Source organism: Nyctereutes procyonoides, unplaced genomic scaffold (assembly GCF_905146905.1).
Source record: "Nyctereutes procyonoides isolate TBG_1078 unplaced genomic scaffold, NYPRO_anot_genome, whole genome shotgun sequence".
Taxonomy (NCBI): domain Eukaryota; kingdom Metazoa; phylum Chordata; class Mammalia; order Carnivora; family Canidae; genus Nyctereutes; species Nyctereutes procyonoides.
The window spans coordinates 22,002,932-22,018,459 of NW_026575131.1; the positions used below are offsets into that span (position 1 = coordinate 22,002,932).

Consider the following 15,528-nt stretch of genomic DNA (forward strand, 5'->3'; position numbering starts at 1 on the left):
ACCCAAAGTGAGGTATTCTACGGGGCCATTGGGTTCAAGGCTATTCACTTTAATGGACAGTCCATCGGGCACTGGGACTGAACTCTCTCAATGCTGAAGGACCTGGCACATCTCCATCAGTGGCCAAGGAAGTATACTCACGTAGGACCAAATGTCTTCACAAAAAGAGCATTGTTCTATATCTGTCCCAGGTCATGAACAAAAGGACAATCAAGTTCTATGCCAGTGATGCTTCATGGAATCCCTGAGGTGGTGTTGATAGGGAGGTTGGATTACAGCCTGGGCCCTTGACATATCTAGAACTAGTGCAGTTTTACCTCATTTATATCATGTATATTCAGTTCTGATATAATGTTTGTTTCTAAAATGGAAATTTGGGGCAGCCCTGGTGGCCCAGCAGTTTAGCGCCACCTTCGGCCCGGGGCGTGATCCTGGAGACCCTGGGATCGAGTCCTACGTCGGGCTCCTTGCATGGAGCCTGCTTCTCTTTCTGCCTGTGTCTCTGCATCTCTCTCTCTCTCTCTCTCTCTCTCTCTCTGTGCTTCCTGTGCCTCTCATAAATAAATAAAATAAAATCTTTAAAAAATAATGGAAATTTGTTCAGACCCAATTCTTTTTTTATTATTATAAATTTATTTTTTATTGGTGTTCAATTTGCCAACATATAGAATAACACCCAGTGCTCATCCCGTCAAGTGCCCACCTCAGTGCCCGTCACCCAGTCACCCCCATCCCCCGCCCACTTCCGCTTCTACCACCCATAGTTCGTTTCCCAGAGTTAGGAGTCTTTCATGTTCTGTCTCCCTTTCAGACCCAATTCTTCTATTAGAGTACAATTCGCCCAGAACTCAAATGAATTTTAGTTTGCTATGCATTGTTTTGTTTGCAAGAAATACTAGATGAATGCAGAAATTGCACCCAGCTGAATCAAGCCATGTAGGAATACACAAAATGCACACACTTCAAATATCTACCAATTACCCCAGTTTACCATGAACATTATGCGCCACACCCATTCACTTCTAGAGCTACAACTTTCCATCAATTCCAGATATGCTTCCTTCCACCTCTTCGCTGTAATGTACAAGCTACAATCCTTCTCACACCCACTCCATAAGCAAACATCAGGTCTTTTCAAGAAAAACTATCAAGTCTATTGCTGTATTTATATACTGCTTAACCATTTAACAAGTGTAAAACTGTCTACTATTTTCATTAGGTTATCATTTCTTCTTTTAATATGTCACTGATAAAGTTTTTGAGGATGATGCCCCTACCCTATTTTTCCTATAGACTCCATGATTTTGCCTAGCCAGTGATTTATTAGAAATGCATGTGTTGTGTTATAGTAGAAACAACAACCAACCTAGACTCTATATAAAATATTTTTTAAATGTGTTTTGATAGAATAGAAGTTCTACTCAAAGCTACCATGCTCTGAACTCCAAGGGATACCATTCACATTATATTTGATGTGTATCCTTTATGGCCAATTAATTAACCTGGTATTTAACAAATAATTATGTGAAACCTCATATGTGTGATGAAAGTACTATGTTCCGAAGAATGTACTTGCTCACTTTGGAAAATTAAAAGAAAACCAAAAAATACATAAAAATAAAAATCCTTCACCATCTTAAAATGCGAACATTTTGATGCTTTTCAGTTTTTCTTCTTTACATATGTATCACTACCACCCCTGATATGTGTGCTACTTCATCTGACCTATTTATCTTAATTTGGCTTAAAAATTGACCTGCTACTTCTAAATCAAATACGCTTATTTTTCTGGGTGGAAAAAAAAAAAGCGTTGTCAAACTGAGTCAATCACTTCAAATGAAATGAGCACACACTATCTGCTTAGCACTATGCTCTGTGGCATGCAAATTAGAATACTCAATAGACTGTGTTTAACCACCAAGAGAATTTCTTTAACTTTCCAAATTTGGCATAGTTACAACATTTCTTGCCCTTAAGATTAATCACTATTTTCATTCTAGTTCTAAGATTTGTTAAAAATATAAATTATATAAATAGCACATTTAGAAAAGAAAATGGACTTGTATTATTAGTTTCCTGCAAATTACAGCTTCAGGAATTGCATTCTGTCCTTTTCTGTCACCTTTTCGAATATTGTACCACCAAAATTACCTACACAAAACAAAGCTGCATTTGAATACTTTTAAGTAGTAAATACACACATTAAAGTCTCATGACGACTGCCTACTAATTTTCCCTCTTTATTTTTTCCAGCAGAACTATTTTAAGATTTGATTTTTTGTGAATATAGATTTAAGAGTTTAATAAATTATGTAAAAGGTATAGATATGTATATATGTGTATGTAGCAAAGACTGGGCATATATATATGACATGGAAGAAACAGATACATATAAATACATACATGTATTACATGGGAGATATAGATATATAAGTACAAGATATAGACAGATACAGATACATACATACATGCACCTGTGTCTGTACATATGTATGCATGTATCAATCAAAGATTGGGCTCAAAAATATATATTCTTGAATTCTCTCTCCTACAAAATGTGAAATATGTTTGCCATTGTAGCTATCAGAGCTAAATTCCTTAACTGGCAACAAGCAACTAGAAGTCAAGAGCTGTTTGTGATTTCATCCCCTCTTGTCCTTTAACGAAATGCTTAGAAACACCAAGAAATGAGGGTAATAGGACAAAATCAAAATATGCTAGATAATCCATAACACACATAATAATTTTCTTGAAAATCATCTATAATTGATTTCACTCTTCTCTTTTAAAAAAAAAAGTGGGGTGAGTAGGGGGCCCCTGGGCTAAGTCACTGTTCAAGTTCCACACCAGGGGTCGGATGGAACATTTAGTCACAAAGTTACATCTTCAGGCCAATCTCCGCCACATTTTACTCTTCTCTCTCTCTCTCTCTCTCTCTCTCTCTCTCTCTCACTGAACAAGACAAATGTCTTATTATTATGACAAATTTGCGGAGGAGGGGTAGTTAAGCCCTCAGTGGAGATTGTTCTGTGTGTGTGGTATGACAGGTGAAGTGTTCCAGCTCACCCTGGAACTTCACAATTGATGCACCTGGTTTTACACATTCCTGGGAAGGCTGTGTTTGAGAACAGATGAAAGTGAGCCCTTTTCCAACAAAGCACACCTCACACAGCATGGGCGACTCACACCCGTGCCCAGAGGACAGAAAGCAAGGCCCAGGAGTGGGCTCTGAATTCACCATCCATAAAGGAGATGTTTCTCTGCAGCTCAGATTCTACCTCACATTCTACTCTGTGATAGACACTGGCCTTCACCAGCATGAAAAAAGTTCCTAAATAACTGACCTGCTGGATTACTACAACTTTTGCTCCCGTTCTCCAAATATCCAAGAACTATTATGGATGCTCTAGAGAGAGGGGCCCCATTAACCTCCTCCAACTTTGCGAAAATCTTTCTACAGATCTTTCTCGGTGACACACACAGCACTAAGGAAACAGGTGCTTTAATTTTTAAGGTCTCTTCCACAGCCCCCTAATCCGAATGTTTTAATTTTTTTTTTCAAAAATCTCCTAATATTCCCTTACTTGTTTTTATGTGTCACTCTTTCCTATGGTAGGACTGCATTTACAGTGAGATCAATTTTCTCTTTCACAAGTACCAAACATTAATTAACAGAAATCTTGAGGCAAGGTCCCTTCTAAGCTCACAGAGATGTCACGGGCACTCAGAAAAGCTTTCAGCCACCACCGACGTGCCCCAGCCTTAACACCACAGTGACCTCCATCAGCCTGAGAGCTGAAGGGGAAGGGGAAGGGCAGGACCTCTGTCCAACCCATGGCAGGCAGAGAATGCAACTGGGCTCTTCCACACCCTCCAGCCCAGGATCCTCTGCATGTTCTTCCATTTAGAGAGCTACTCAGACCCCTATTATTCATCAGTGTTCTAAAAAAATACAAGAAGATAAAGTCCTCAACTGTGCTAGGCACCGGAAGGAAAAAAAGCAGCCACAAAATGAAAACTGCCTTTTAAAAGTAGCTATGGTTAAACATTACAAAAAAAAAATAAATCACATGCTTTTGCTCCCCATACTATAGCTAATGAAAAGGGGCATTTAACATCCAGTGGGAAAAGCAGTGTTTTTATAATTTCATCAGCAATTACTACAAAGCTCATTTGTAAGAGCTTGGCGAATCCTTACTTATTCTGACCTCGAGAACCAACATTCTCTAGGGTTAGAATCCAGGGACTTATTCTAATGTTGAATGTTCTCTCGAGTCCCTTTAAGAGGAAAAAATAATGAACTTCACATCTACTGATGCTTGACATTGTTTTAATCTCCCCACCCCACCCCACCCCCGCCAAAAAAGTGCAGGTTGAAACCATTATAACATGTCATAAAGCATCAGTAATGGCCACTCAGCAATAGCTAAACCATTTTTAAGGTCATAAACAAGCACATAAAGTGTGCTACACTAATTTATTGGAAACATCCTCTTTAAAAGAGTCACAAAGGGCTCCAGCTCAATCACATTGCTCTCCTCACACCAGCCGCCAGCCACAGAACTTACATATGACCTTTGCAATTCCCCTTGCAAATTCTTTCAGCAGTTGGGCATTCCACTTTCAAACTTAGGGGGAGGTGAGGCAAAGCTCTAAAAGTCAGCAGCAAGAACACTAGAATATGCTGGAATAGGATAAATGTCTTTCTCACAGAAGAAATGTGAGCACTGTTAATTTACAGAATCCGATGCAAAAAAAAAGGCAACTAATCAGACCTCCTTCACCACTTATATTTTAAACCCAGAAAAAGCAAAATCAGACTTACCCTGGGAAGCCATCCTATAGGCTGACTCAGAAAAATAGCCTGTTGACAAGCCAAAAACAGTTTTAAAACCAATGCTCCAAAAACTCGCTGGGTTTAATCCTCTCATCCACCTACTAACCCCTGCTACTACGTATGCATCTGGCTTTTGTTAAAGAACTTCTGCAAACATACAGTGGATGAGTAATACTTCAGACTTCGTAAAACATGCCAAACCCATCACTAATAACAGTAGTTTCATTTACTCATCACATTTTTTACTGCCTTTATTTTATTTTTCTAAACGAAATTAGTGTTTTTTGCTGATGCAAATTCCCTACCACTAGAGCATGCACATTATTATCCAAAAGGCAGTAGGCTGCCTGGTGTCTACCTAACTAACTAACTGTCTCTGGGTCCTTGTCAGCGTCAGTAATGTTGAACTAATACATAAAGGCACAGCCTGCTTGACAAACTATCTTTTAAAATTAATATTACCACTATTCCCCCCAAATAAATAAAAACAATTCTACTTGTTTTTTTTTCATTGAGAAAGGCAATTGTTTTATGATAATTAATAGAAGTCCTAAAGTATACAAAGCAAAATTTCATCCCTGTCTCCTCATCCAATCCCTGCTCTTAGAGGTAATCATTGTCAAAAGTTTTTAATAAATCATTCCACAAATTTCTAGTACATATTACACATGTGTATTCACCCATACACTTCAAAGAAACTCCCAGAGACTGTTAGGTCTTAGACACTGGAATTTTCCAGATTTTATAAAGATAACAGTACATATATAGTATAATATCCCCAGTAAGATGGGGCAACAGCTCATAATCAAGTGCATTAATATTTCTGCCAGGAAACATATGAATATTCAACTACATGAGATAATAAAGACCATAAATAGCCTTGTGTCATTTGTCAGGTAATTCTTACAAATGAAGTAAAAAAAAAAAAAATTCTTCAATAGTCAAAGACTTTTGGATTTCAGAATTATGGATAAGAGATCTCAAACCTATAGTTTTTCTCCCAGCTACTAACCAAATTTTAAAGACTTTCTTTTCATTCTAAATGTTCATGATAGGAAATTTAGAAGAATATATATGAATAAAGTTAAAGTCACACCTGTAAAATCCCACCACACAGAGAACTGATGTATCAAGTACCTCCTGGAAGTATAGACTCAGTACTCTATGGGCAGATTAAAAAAACTAAAGCAAAGGTAATTCTTGTTTTCATACCAGGTAAAAAGTAATACCTATTTTAAAAAATTAGAAGGCACTGTGCTACTAAGGTTCAAAGGAGGCATTAGTCAGGCGGACATGCATTATCTTTCAGGCTACCTATCACCTTTTAAGATACTTCCTGTGTTTTGGAGAATTCCCCTCCAATCAATCAATCAATCAATAAATAAATAAATAAATAAATAAATAAATAGATTTTTTCTCTTCTCTAGAGAGAGAGCATGAGTGAGTGCGTAGAGGGAGAGAATCTCAAACAGACTCTCCGCTGAGTGCAGAGATGGGTGTGGGCTCAATCTCACAACACTGAGATCATGACCTGGGCAGATGATTCACCGACTGAACCACCCAGGCAGCCTTGGAGAATTCTCTTCTTATGAGTTCAGAGGGAGACAGAAATGGATTCCATGGTGAAAGCCAAGTGCTCACTTTCCCAGACTCCCTTGCAGCTAGAATGAGATATGTGTGTACTTGGGCCAGAATGTACAGAACTGTACTCTAGCAAGGAAAAAGCAGCTACATCTGGAAGGGACAGCGGTATGGGTTTTGGCTGTGTGGTTTAATGGTCTGCGCTAGTTGGGTCAATGAGGCAAGCTATAGAAGCAGCTACATCAGTGTCCTCGCTGGATTGGTTCTATGGTTTGCTGGGGAATGGCTCCTCACTACTCAGCCCCAGGCTGCTTCATTGGCCTCCCAGGGGTCCCAGACTCCTGAATATTCTATAATAAACTCTCTGTCTACTTCAACTGAACAGAATTTAGTTTGTTGATAGAGTGAAGAAATTTGACTGCTATAAGGAGGAAATCTCTTTTAACAAGGCAAGGCAGCATGATATAGTGAGAAAAGAAAGATAACTGAAAGCCAGAGATAGCAGCTTTCAAAACTTGACTCATATCCCCACCCAATGCCAACTGTCTCTGGGAGTGTGGGCAAGCTGATTAGTTTATTTCAACAGCAATTTCCTTATCTGTAAAGTAATAACATCCACCTTGCAAAACTGGTCCTGAGAAAGAAATGAGTTCTTTCATTTATTCACTCATTCATTCATTCATTCATTCAAATACTTTGTTGACCTTCCATTATGTGATACACACTGTGCTAAATATCAGGTACTAGAGTGGTCAGATGTAGCAAATAAAACTACCAGCCACCAAACTGAATTTGAGTTTCAAATAAACCACAGATAGTATCTACTAGAAGGAAGTCCTACATTTGGGATATACTTATACTACTTTAAAATGTCCTACATTGGGGACATACATATATTAAAATATTATTTGTTTTGCTCTGAAATTCAAATTTCTCTGGTGCCCTATATTTCACCTGTCCTATATTTCATCTCAATAAAGAATAGTGCACCAAAGAGGCAGAGTCCTTGTTGCCATGGACCCTCAGTACAGTAACAAAGGGGTAAAGGAAAGGCAGGTTGACAAGTAACAAATAGGTAAACTACTACACAGTGTAAACAGAGAAAAGAGCTACAAAGGTGATAAATTAAGCAAAAGATAGAAATAAAGAGGAAAGTATATTTAGTTAATAGGATTGCTAAGGAAAGGCTCATCTAGGAAGTAAACTCTGAAAAGAAAATCATGCGGGAGGAAATTAAAAATTTCATATAATAATAGAATATCCTGCACAAGGCCTGGCACACAGTAGATACTCAATAAATGTTTCTTTTAATCCTTGGCAGAACTAAGACTTCCACCTCTCTTGGTCACCCTACACTAGCCCTGTCCCTGTGGGGTGCAGAAAGATGCTAAGAACAGGTATAAATCGACCATCAAAGTCCTCCTGCCTCAGAATGTATGGCAGCCACCACCTGCCCACAACATCAAGGAAAGACCCCAAGCCAGAACTTCCCAGCTCAATCCTCCTGAATGCCTGACCCACAGACCACAAGAGAGAGTAAAATGAAAGTTATTTTTTCAATCACTGTATTTTAACAGGATTTTATTTTGCAGCAATAGTAACCAAGTGTTAGCAAGAATGGGGAGCTTCCAGAACTCTCAGACACTGTTGGAGGAAGTATAAACTGAAACAACTACTTGGGAGACTGTTTGGCAGTGCTTAAGAAAGCTGAACCTACACATACCCCAAGTACCAACCTGGCTTCCACAGCACTGCTGCAATTTTGATTCTTATCAATTGCCATAATATAGCCCCACCTCCCTTTTTTGCTGGATCTGTAACACCCCTTCCATCAATTATGCACAGTGCCCAGTTTAATCTTTCTAAAACTCAACTTTCACCACGCCATTCTGCTGCTCAAAAGATTCTCTCTATATATATTTAATAAAATTCTCCTGATTGATTAATTTTAATACTCAAATCTGGGGAGTTTTACTAACCTGTCACTGAGGGGAAAAAAAAGACAAAATAAATAAATAAATAACCCAGGCATTCAGAGATTTAGAAGGCAGCTCCATGAAATGCACTCCAAAAAAATAAAACCTTTACAGAAATCATGATCACTGTGAAATACATGTCTGGAAATACATCTCAAAGAACCACACTAGTTAACTATTGCTATCTTATTCAAACAGAATGGTGCATGAAAAGCTGAGTGCTATATGATAGTGACAGCCACCATCATATTGCACAGCGAAGAATGAGTTTCAAACCTGAAAGGTCTTCCAGTGCACAGCAAGGGAGAAAAATAGTTGATTCCCAGCATGGAAGAGGAAGAGGTGGAGGTAGAAGTCGAGGAAGGGATAGGAAGGGAAAAGAAGACAACCCTTAATCTCCTCTACAGTTTCCTGCTAACGCCCCACTCTCTGATGATTGTCTGAAACTGTAACACAGGCAGTGGTTAATAATGGGTGGGGAAAAAGCATGGTAACTCTAACAACTGCCATTTGCTCTGTGTCTGCTACATGCTAGATATTATGCTGAGCCATAAGATACTTATATCTTCATCAGCATTATGGCAACCAATATTTATGCCAGGTCTGTCTAATACATTTAACAAGTCTCATCTCATTTCACCTTCACACCTTGCAAGGTCATATATATGATCATTCCCATTTTACAGATGAGGAAGCCAGGGCATGGCGAGGTCAGCTAATGTGCCTAAGATCCTGTCCATGAACGCATGGAGAGTCTAGGGTCAAGCAAGATTAAACAAACCGCAAAAGATCAACGAGAAAAACATGAAAGCATCTCATGGGAATGTTCAAAACTTGGGAAGAAAAATAAAGAGATGCACTAAAAGCCAATTTATGGCAACATAAAAACTAAGATTCATGAAATCATAACCTATGGGATGGAGTACACATAGAGCAACATGAAGAATCTCAGCTGAACTGACCAATTTTAAGATCCATGTTATACACTCTGAAAGAGAGAGTCAGATCCCATATGCATTCATATATTCATCAAATTTTTAATTAACACCTACTGTGTGTCAGACACTGTTCAAGGTGCCCAGGATATAGCAGTGACCAAGAGGCAAAAATCCTGTAGAGTGCCCTGAACAATAAACTCGATAAATAACTAAGCCACAAAAGAAGTTAAAGAAGTATAAGTAAAGCAGAGCAAGAGGCCTCAAAAGGACCAAGATATAGGCAGGAAAGGGATACGATTTTAAATATGGCAGTCAGGGTAAGCCCAGAGGGTGACATCTGAGCCAAGGCTTAAAGGAGGTTGAGGAAATGAGTTTTGGGTATGGTTGGAAATGGGACTGTGCCAATCACATTGGAGCAGCGGTGAGGAGGCCAGTCTAGCCACTGCAGAAAATCCAAGGGACAAAATAAGAGGACATAAATCAGATTAAATAATAAGAGCTAAACTACAAATGGTGGTATAGGCCCCTGTCCATCAATGATTCTTCAGTTTTCTGTATTCTTGAGTAACATAGACTTCTCACCAATGTTTTTTTAAACAAATCGTGTCACCCATTTCTTTGTTTTTTCAAATCCATCACAGACCAATATTTTTATGAAAAGTAAAATAAAAATGAATTATTAGACAAAGAAAAACAAAACACACACAAATATGCAAACCCATTTGTATCAGATTCAACAGACCTAAAATTACTCTGTTCAATTGCTATAAATATTTCTAAACACTCTCAACTTCTGTTCTTTATTGCATACCAGCAACACATAGCTCATGAACCAGTCCACTTCATGGGTCACACTTAGAATAGCATGAGTCTTAGATCATACACACATGTATATATACACACCAATGTGCACACACATTAGGAAGTCCAGTATTCAATGCAGATGCAAATATTTTTGCTCTCTAGCTAATAATAAAAAATAAAATTCTTCTTTTAAATTTCTGTCAAATACTTATTTCAGCTATTAAGTTCATGATGCTCATAATATCAGACTCCAAGAATACATTAATATATTGATTGTGCCTTACTTCAAATCATCCCAAGAATTAAACAAGAGAAATTAGGATCAGATTGTTCATTTTATAACAGATCCTACACTTAGTAAAATAAGTATCATTAAGATTGGCTTTATGTACCTAAATATCACGATGATTTATTTTATTCACCAAATGTAATCCTTACATATTTATCTTCCATATTTATATATCTGCAGTTTATAGAAAAACATATTTATTGTGTAAACTAGCATGATGAGGTTTTAAATATGCTATTAAAATAATGTTCACTTGGATCACAGTGTATTCCTTTCCTTATCTTAGGTCAATACTCCCTACTTGAAAATTATCCTATACAACCTAAATAAAATGATTCAATATAATTTGAAAATAAAACTAACATGACTTTCTAAGAAGGAAATAGGTTGTCCTTTTTTGTTTTCATTAAAATAGATCTAGATTAATGCGGGATGCTAGCTAATCTTTTTAAATTAACCTTCATCTAAAAGAAATACAACCTTTGAAACTACATAAACATAATCTTGAAAGCTCTAGTCATTCACAAAGCTTTCTTAAGTCAGGATGATTTCATGATTTTCCTCAAAATCCAAGTAAACATGCATTCCAGAGAAAAGCACACTTGAGGCCCTGCAAGGAGTCAATACAGACTGATTTATTACCCAGTATTCATGCAAGTAAATTTAGTTTTAAGCTAATTGTAAATAAAAGTGAAGATATTCTCTTTTTTTAAGATTTTATTTATTTATTTATTCAGAGAGAGAGAGAGGCAGAGACACAAGCAGAGGGAGAAGCAGGCTCCCTGCAGGGAGCCCGACGTGAGACTGTGAGACTTGATCCTGAGACTCCAGAGCCACGCCCTGGGCCGAAGGCAGGCACCAAACCGCTGAGCCATCCAGGGATCCCCCAAAGTGAAGATATTCTTGATTACATTTATAACATGAATTTTCTAGAAGCAGGACTCAGGACCATAGCCTTTGAGCTTCACAGACCTTCTATCACATCATTTGGCAGAAGGAGTAAATATTTACTGAATTGGAGAATGAAACTATGATTGCCCATTTCCTACAGGCTGCAGAGGTCACCAACGTTCAGGCACACTTTTGTAAGAAACAGTAAGTCTCTGGGGCACCTGGGCCATTGACTTATATCCTAGGTCTCTGCACATCTTGTGCATTGCCTGTTTGCTGGTATGGAAGTATTTAAACTGATGTGAAGATCCAAAAAAAAAAAAAAAGTTGAAGAAAAAAGCTGACAATGAAAACAAATTGGGAATTTTATCCCAGAGATGCTATCTACCAAAGCAATGAAATGTTTAAAACCTGACTCTGCTGCCCCTTCTTGCCATGTCCGTTCCTACTGACTACTCCTTCCGAAGATTATATTCCCCTCCCACTAGTACCAGGCTTTGCCACTGACGTCTTATGGCCAATGAAACTGTGTACAAGTGACATGTGCCACTTCCCTGGGGAAGTTCTGAGAGCCAGTGTATAATTCCGCCATTTCCCTTTTCCTTCTGTTTAAGACAAATGTTTCAAATAGGTGCTGCTCTTTACGTCTTAGTTTCACAAAGAAAGAGACATAGACACAGCCAATGCCAAGCTGAGATTTTTTGTAAGTCCCTAAAATTTTGCAGTGCTTTGTTAATGCTGTAAAATTTGGCCTCTGCTGACTGATACAATGACTTTTTCTCAGCATGTATTCATGTCTTTAGGAGAAAAGCCTGTAGACAGTGTTTGTCGAAGACTGAATGGTAAAGCACACACCATATTTTCTCAAGCTTTATAAATTCTAAATATGAAGGTAAAAAACAAAACATTAGAAATTTAAAAGTTAATAGGTGGGAGTTAGGGAAAAACAACTGGCTAGGAATCAAAAAATCTGCCTTAGCATATTCTCTAGTTTTCTAACTAAGGCATTTCACCTGACCTTAGTCAGCTTCCCCATTACAAAACTGAAGGGGATCAAACCAGATAATAATCACCAAGCACCTCATTCTGGTCTTTTCTTTTTTTCTGAGTCTTATATTTGCCATTATCACATCACTGCAGCATTCACACAGAAAAGGGGAACAAAAGAGCAACCGCTTGCAACCCTATCACATGATTCTAGGGTAGAAGGAAACAAACTTGACATGTACATCTACTTAAATCAACACTTGATTATCAATGTAGATATTAAGCTCTGTTGGATGATCCCCAAAAACAGAATTACCGCTCACCAACTGGGTCCCATCAGCAGCCTTGCTCACATATTCTAAAGTTCCCAGGAAAAACAGAATGGCCAATCTATCAGATAAAATCTTTTGTGAATATTTTATTCTAGGACCATGAGAACCACTAACCTTCTCCCTTACTACTAAAGATAATTGCAAATTTCCAGAACTTCATAAAATTTGTTCATTTGGTCAGAAGAATGCAGAGCAATATGTAATAGCCTAAGCACTCTTATTTCATGCTCCTTTGTACAAATCCATTAGACACTTCTTACCTACATGCTTCCTGCAGTCCAAGCAAAGAACCTAAATCTATTGATGGTACCCCAGATCAGTCAGGGTCCAATCAGGAGAGAGAAGCTATGCCAATAATGTAAATCGGGAAAGTTTAATATAAGGAATGATTAACTGTAACATGGAATTAGCTAGTAAAAAAGTAAATAGAAGGGGCGCCTAGGTGGCTCAGTCTGTTAAGCATCTGCCTTTGGCTCAGGTCATGATCTCGAAGTCCTAGGATCAAGCCCTGAGGAAGGAAAGAGAGAGAGAGAGAGAGAGAGAGAGAGAGAGAGAGAGAGAGAGAGAGAACGAACTCTAAAGAATGGAAGAAGGCAGATATAAAGAGCAGTTATATCCCTAGGGCTGAGACACAGTGACCAAGGGACAGCCTGTCTCCACAGGGCTGAGATCCAGGTGTACTCTACTCACTACATAGCAGGGAATTCACTGTGTGGTGTTGCATGTGCAGGACTTACTGGAATCCATCCTCTAGGGTGCCAGGGAAAGCTGTTCACAAAGAAGTGGCTCAACAGAAGTACACTGCTCCAAAACTGCCTAAGTAGGGATGCCAGGGGAAGCTGCTGGCTATTTAGATGCAGCCCTGGCCACCACACTGGCCACTACAGGAGCCTGGCACCAAAGAAGCACCCATGCTGCAGGAGCAGGGGGATGGTAAAAGCATACAAACTTCAGGAAACAAGCACTAGTGATGTCTCTCGTGCTGCAGGAGCCAGGTGCTGCAGGAGCCAGGTGCTGGAGAAGCCAGGAAGGAAAACTCCTCCCTCCTACAATGTCTCTCCACAGTACTCTCCCGACAACACTTAACATCACACCAGTTGTCAAAGGAAGAACATTCAGAGTCCAGATCCATTTTCAAGGGCAGGCAACAGAGGGTGAATCTGGACCTGAGAGGCAATACGTTGATACCCAGCACAGATCCTACTGCAAGCAATTGCAATCAGTTCTTATAACCCAACACCCTGCAGGCATGCCACAGATATTAAGTTGATCCTGTGAGTGGTACCCTGGTTTCGGATGACAAAACTGATTTAGAGGGAGGAAAATTCTCGGGTCAAGAGGCAAACAAGTTTGATAGTAACACAGAGACTAGCACTATTTCAGGGTCAAGTGCAGGGTTTTGTTTCCTGGAATACATCTAAATTGTCTCCTCCTTACTATATTCTGAGTTTGTAGTAAATCACTTTAGAGATGGTCCTTAGCCTGGCACAGACGTTGAGAATAGCAGTCTTCTGACAAAAGATGACAGACTTTGAATAACAAATCGCTCACTGAGCCATAAATAATGTTGCTCATATTTTGACCTTTGCTTGGCCATTTACATGAATGTGGTAACTGTTTTGTAACTAGATCATTTCAGGCCTGTATATGTGTCAGCGATGGCCTTTTGTCCAAGCTCTGGTCATTCTGCTAACCAAAATGCAGGCTAGAGGGCATATTTTCAACCAAAGAAGAAATCACACTCAACAACTCATATGCCCAGGAGAACAGGATTAATGATCAAGTAGGGTCGCAAAGGATTCCATTAACAGGAAAGATCCAAAATGAAGGGAACAAACACTTGTCAAAACTCACTTTGGTAAAGATCACAAAATTCAGGCTTTAGGGAGAACCTCCGATGTAGGGAAAGACCCTGATAAAAAAATAAAATAAAATCATCACAATCCATTATCTCCAGAAAAGGAGAAAAGCCTATGAGACTAAAGTTCAAAACCCAACTACATCGTACATAGGAGCAGCGAGTCTAAAGGAGAAGGACAAAGAAAAGCTGACCGAAAAACAGAAGGATGGAAATAAATATACCTTGCAAGCACCCACCTTAATGCTTCAACAAAGCCCAGGCTGAGTAATGAATTTCAATTGGGGCGAAAAAAGCCGAAAATAAGGAAATCACGGGGAAAAAAGCAAACAAGTGTTTTTGTGTTTCTGTGTGGGCGTGCGGGGGGGGGGGGGGTGAATTCAAAATCTGGGAAATAACTTAGTCACCGTTTCACAGCACAGTCCAAGGGAGGACGAACAGAGGGTGAGACACACAGAACCGCCTCTGGCATGATTCTCTATCTCATACTCGGCAGCTTTGTCTTCCCAGCACGCCAGTTTTCAGTTTCTTATTTTTCCATTTGATATGGTCAGGTTTGGTCTTTTTTTTTTTTTTTCCTCCTCCACAGGAATGTAAGCTCTGTGAAGGTAGAGAGGTGTCTCTTTTTTTCTTTATTTCCCCCAATATCTAGAACGATGCTAAGAAGAGGACACGTACTCCAGAGCTTATTTGTCGAAGAACTTAAAAAGAATCTGAGGAAGGAACTTTTTATTTGATAACACACCTAATATCAAGTACATTCTAAACCAAGGGTCAGGAACTCTTTAGGTAAAGGTCCAGATAATGATTTCGGCTTGGTGGGCCACTTATGGTGTCTAGTGCATGTTTCTTGTCTTGTTTCGTTTCACTTTAACTGGTTGAAAACAACTATTAATTGTAAAACCACTTTTGGTTCTTTGGCTACACATGGAACAGGCAGCAAGCTGTATGCTAATTACAGTTTACTAACCCCTACTATACACTGCCATATATAAACTCAGACTAAGAGAGCAACATATTTCCAAACTACACACA

General features: G+C 38.9%; 1 protein-coding gene across 8 annotated transcripts in view; it reads right to left on the reverse strand.

Annotated features, from left to right (window-relative positions):
* The window catches only part of MITF (melanocyte inducing transcription factor), a 217,297-nt gene that overhangs the window by 123,764 nt on the left and 78,005 nt on the right, over positions 1-15,528 (reverse strand). The window contains exon 1 of one of the 8 annotated variants that reach the window (XM_055343187.1): positions 14,490-14,509. The exons of the other annotated variants lie outside the window; for them this stretch is intronic. The gene's annotated coding sequence lies outside the window, so the exon portion shown is untranslated. Of the gene's footprint in view, positions 1-14,489; positions 14,510-15,528 lie in introns of those variants that run through there. 8 annotated transcript variants of the gene reach the window in all.